Genomic DNA, 5,661 nt, shown 5'->3' with positions numbered 1-5,661 from the left:
TTCTAGAATTCGCACTACAACAATGAAGCAAATTTTTCAAAGTATAATGATAAATTCAAATGTAGTATGATGATGGATGAAGAAATTTATCCCGGGTTTGATGATATATATTTAGTCGACAGATTCCCTTCGAGCAATTTCGAGATCAAAGGGTTTTCATTTGTCTTATATGTAGAATGACTCACGAAGAGTTCTTTTTTGAGAAAGACGAAATGCTGAAGCAAAAAATAGAATTTTGGGAATTATTAAATAATTCCAATAATTTTTAAAATTTAATTAATTAACAGTTCTTTAATCAAAATAAACTTTAACTTTGAATAAAATTTTGTCGATAATACTTGATCTAATGATTTAATAAAAATGGACAAATATGAAAGATTGGAAACAATTGGAGAAGGGTCTTATGGAATAGTCTTTAAATGCCGAAATCGGCAAACCAGCTCTATCGTCGCTATCAAGAAATTTTTGGAAACCGACGACGACCCGTTGATTAGAAAAATAGCTCATCGGGAAATCAGAATGCTCAAAGTTCAAAACAAAATATATTTTTGTAGCAACTAAAGCACCCAAACCTTGTAAACTTACTTGAAGTATTTCGGAGAAAAAGACGTCTTTATTTAGTTTTTGAATATGTTGATCACACTGTTCTGAATGAACTAGAGAGATTCCCATCAGGGTATTTTTATCAGTGAGACCACAAGGTTATCTGAACAATATTCTAAAAAAATAATATACCAAGTATTGTTGGGAGTGGACTTTTGTCATTCTCACAATGTGGGTATTACTAGAGTGCTAAGCCTCCTTTCAATGCTTAACGATTTCGTATATTGTTGGCAAGCTATTGTGCTATTTTGAACATTATGTTTACATTATTTCTGTTTTAGTGCATCCACAGAGACGTCAAACCTGAGAATATTTTGGTTTCTTCGAGAGGAGTTGTCAAACTATGCGATTTCGGATTTGCCAGAATGCTGGGTTTTGCTTCAAATTGAACTTTTAGGTGGTCCAACAGCAGACTACACCGACTATGTGGCCACTCGCTGGTATCGAGCACCAGAATTACTGGTGGGAGACACTCACTACAATCAGGCCATTGATATTTGGGCTGTTGGATGTGTCTTTTTTGAACTCCTCACTGGACAACCAGTTCTGCCAGGGAGATCGGACGTAGACCAGCTTTATCTAATCCGGGAATCAATCGGAAACTTGCTTCCACGACATATGGAGATTTTTGTTGCAAATCCAATTTTTAAAGGATTTGTTATTCCCACTCCAAACCAGACGGTGATTCGATTTAATTTTATTGCTAGAATCACGTTTCTCGACGGTTATCTCGGTTTACCAATCAGGCAGGTGTCTTTCTCGAAGTTTATACTTATATTAAGATTTATAGCAAACACTTAAAGTCGACCCTTCCGAAAGATTAACATCAAAACAGCTATTATCTGAAGAATATTTCATTAAAGACGAAAATTTAGCTCATTTTATAAAACACGATTCTCCTCCCCAAAAGAAAGACCGATCACCCCCACGTTTAGCCACGACACAAGTCTATTTTTCACATTAATGTTAGAGTCGATATATTGGGGGACCACAAAACACTAATCTTGATTCTACAAATATTCAATTCTCAATTCCAAAGCTTAATATAAACAGTTATTTCCTAAATAAACGGGACAGAAAACAACCTAATAATAAAAAACCATATCTCCCAATAATATAATTTGAAATAAAAGTATTTCTAATTCTTAAAATGAATATGGCCGCTTTCTTATTAAATAATAGTCCAAACATAAATGACCAAATATATCATCTTAGATTGTATTTTTATTTTGTGGTTATTTTTTTAGCCACGTAAATAATCTTTTTAATTTATTGAGTTATTTGAAAGTCAAAATAAGGCTTTTGATTGATTCAGGCTGGGGGTCAGTCGGACGACGACGCGCTGCGGATCGAAAGGCAGTTCCCGCGTAGAATAAAGACCGAGACGCGCTGGAAGAGCCAGCTCGCCTTCCTCCGGTCATTCGTCTTCAAGGCGATTTTTTCGCCAAATGACAATTTGAATTGCATCAAATAAAAAAAAATCGGATTACTGAAGTTTCGGATTATTGAAGTTCGGATTAACGAGAATTGATTGTAGTTTAACCAGGCATATAAACCACAACAAATTAAAATTTTCACAAAAAGCTCACGTGACCATTACAAAAAACTAAAGAAACGAAAATAGTAAATTAATTAAAGTGGAGAAATATCTTAACATAATAATCTTGGTTCCAGCTTCCTCCCTTTTGCCTCCGATCCACTTCCTTTTGCCAACCTCATGGGACGAGATACAGCGTCTGTTTCCTCGACAGGTTCCTCTGATGTCTTTATTCCGGACGCATAAAATCAAAATACAATGAAATTTTTGAAAATATTGTTGCGTATATAAAAATGGCTGATGCATTAAAAAATCCATATATTGAAAAATCGACAAAATCCGCGATTTTTATCGAAGCGGTAATTAGTATAATTTTAAATACGATGCCACGCTGATTTAATCGATTATGGTTAGAAAAAGCAGTCCAAAAGTCATTCGGAAACTTGTTTTTTGTTTTATTACAACCTTCATGTGCAAACTTATTTCATTATATTTAGATTATTCGTTATGTTCACTCTCAATAACAGAGAAGTTGAGAAAATTATACAAATTGTTTCAATTTAGTTTTATTTTCAAGGTAAATGACGATTTAAATCAGAATTTTACGATTGTTGACAATAGAATTAACCTTCCAACGGGGCAATCAATAACAATTAATACCTATTCAACAATGTTAACAGACATAAGTATCATTAAACGAATAAAAAACTAGAAAAATATGTTTTTTGTGTTCCAATATCAGGAAGAAAACATTTTTATGCAGAACATACTTTGAGGTGGATATTTCGGTTAGTAAACGAAAAAACAGATTTTCATTCAAGTGTCCTTTTTACTGCTTTCATTGTCGATGTTTTTGTGAATTCAATATATTTTAGAACGACAAACAGAAGGCTTACAGACTAAGAGAATTGTTTTATTTTTTGTACAAAAATTGGTAGATATAAACAGGAAATTGAACTGGGGATATTTCAAATTGTAATGTCGAATTCTTCGAATTATAAACATTTGGGTTTGGCCCACCCAGAGACGTATGAAAATATTATTTTACTGACAGGAGGGAGTATTGGACAACAAAAATGAATTTTGATTTTGCTTACGCAATGGAATATTGCAGAAATATTGGCAAAAACTGTATTTGGGTAAAAATATATATTATAATACTAGTTAGAGGATGACGTTATTCCAGATATTAATTTTCTGGCTAAAATGATAGCCACAATAAAAAATAAATATTATAATGATTTCTCGTTTTTGTCGTTTTGTAATTTGGGTTCAGTGGGTATATATTGATGATGATGTATATTTTAGTTCAGGTACCGAATATGAACTACATCGATGACATTATTACGTATTTTTATACTTATGCCTTTACAAATCCTACCGATTGGCTCATGACTAAATATTCAGTAAATATATTATTTAACTGATTAATAATAGAATGCTAGAGGACTTGAGCATTTTCAGGTCGAGGTCTTGTTTGATCATTATGGATTTTCTTCTTCCTTTAAGCACAAGATTCAAGAATTACGAGTTTAAAATCAAAAGTAATTTTTAGTCATTTCCTACAAATCCGTCTCTTGTAAATGTCATGATTTCTGAATGCATACTTCAATATCCAGGACAGGCAAATTACTCAATTTCTACACCATTCTCAAAACAGAGACTGACAGTTAAAAATAACACAAAAATATATATCACATTTGGAGAAACACTAGTACTTGAACGGTATTATATATTCAACATTTTTTAGTATTTTTATATTCATTAGTAATGAAAATAAACGCGAAATATTTTCCAATTTGCAGATCTTTGGACCCGAGAGGAAAATGTTGGAGGAGTTAAGACAGAGTGGAGTTGTGGAGGCATTCCCTCATCGCATTGGTAAAGTAAGGTCATTGCTGCTTGTGCTGTACGCTGATGTTAATGAATTTGAATTTGATTTTAAGGTATCTAAATCGTTGTTTCTCATTTTAGATTCAACTATTGAAATGGTTTAATTCTTAATTTATTGTTGAAAAAATTCATAAGCTTATGTGTTTGAAATGCTACAGAGTAGTAAAATATAGAAATATTTACGAGGAAATTAGGTATTTTAAAGCCACAAAATGGGCCAAACTCGATTGGAACTACACACTAAACAAGACGCTACTGTCACTTTCATACTACCAGAGAGCCAACATAAATCTGACCAGAATCCCCCCACAAACGACCCTCGGATTCGACTTGCCTTGCTTTTCAGGACAATCCTTACTCGACACACAAGACACACGTCCACGTGCTTAAGCAGTCAAATAAACATGTTTACAGTTCAAATGTTGGGACAGGAATAGAGTGACAAGTTCTGTGGAAGAATCGTTTAAAATTTTTTTCTCCAATCCAAAAAGGAAAAGAACAGATCGGAGGAATTGTGAAAAGAGGCAAGAAAGGACTAGGAACTAATAAGACCGGATTCAGATCCTCTCGAACCTGCAAAACAGTTTAGCCGGTAACAGGCCATCAAAATGGAATTGAAGATTCAGTAAAGAACTAAGGTTGTCGATCTTCGACAGACCATCAAGAGCAATGATGCAAGAAAAAATCGCATCAGATAAATAAGTTCGGAATAAAAAGATAATTTCTGAGAAATAAGAAGCTCAAATGAGCCGCCAGAGACGAGACCCAATTGAGCAGACAGTCCAAAACAATTTTTTTAACAAGGGCCTTTTCGATTCCTTTCGAGCTGAATTTGGCGACCAAAATGGCTAGATATTCGATCTTTGTTTTTGATTTTATGAAAGTAGTAAAAAAGGTTTACAAATCGAATTGAAAGTTCCGAAGGTTCCAACTGATTTGGTGGACCTCATAACGCCAGGCTAAGGTCCGGGAAGGTGGGAGATCCCCATTCAAGAACTGTGTCGACGTGCTAGAAGGACTCGTCGCCTCACGGGCAAAAGTACTCTTCAGTCATGGTGGGCAATAAGCCAATAGTTTCAAAATCGATTTACTCAATTCGAACATTGCTTAAAATATTAGCAATCATTAAAATGCTTAATCCCTTATTAAATCTCAAATTTTAAATAATTAAAAAATCAAGTAAATGTATATTAAATAAAATGCTGTATTTTGATGATATCAACTTTCAAAATGATGAACCCCACGACGAATCCAGAATAAAGAATGCTCAAAAACAAAAAATGAAATTCCATTTGAGATGGGACCTTTTATCCAATTCATAGACAATCCCTTATACAGTCCCCTGACCACTCCACCTTCACAAAATACATTCCCAAATGTTTTGAATATTCCATCACCACTTTTCTGAGAACTCAATACATCACCTTTCCGGATTAAATTAACCATTTCAAAACCAGTCGTTTGAATGCGCCTTCTGACCACATCCAAAGGGTAGGTCAATGACTGACTGCAAACCCCTGACACTGCGCCGTACAAAAAGTCATCTCCACGGTCTCCTTCAAAATAACAACTCATTCTAACCATAATACTCCTTCAGTGAATTATACACAAGGAATCCAATTCCTGAA

The 5,661-nt window shown here is 34.1% G+C and overlaps 1 pseudogene; it reads left to right on the top strand.

The window, feature by feature from the left end:
- The first annotated feature begins 282 nt into the window (after positions 1-282).
- LOC115228151 lies at positions 283-1,404 on the top strand (annotated as a pseudogene).
- The last annotated feature ends 4,257 nt before the right edge of the window (positions 1,405-5,661 follow it).

The sequence above is a fragment of the Octopus sinensis genome, unplaced genomic scaffold, assembly GCF_006345805.1.
Source record: "Octopus sinensis unplaced genomic scaffold, ASM634580v1 Contig09616, whole genome shotgun sequence".
Lineage (NCBI taxonomy): Eukaryota > Metazoa > Mollusca > Cephalopoda > Octopoda > Octopodidae > Octopus > Octopus sinensis.
Note: the sequence above shows the minus strand (reverse complement) of the source record. Positions and strands in the feature narration are given on the sequence as shown.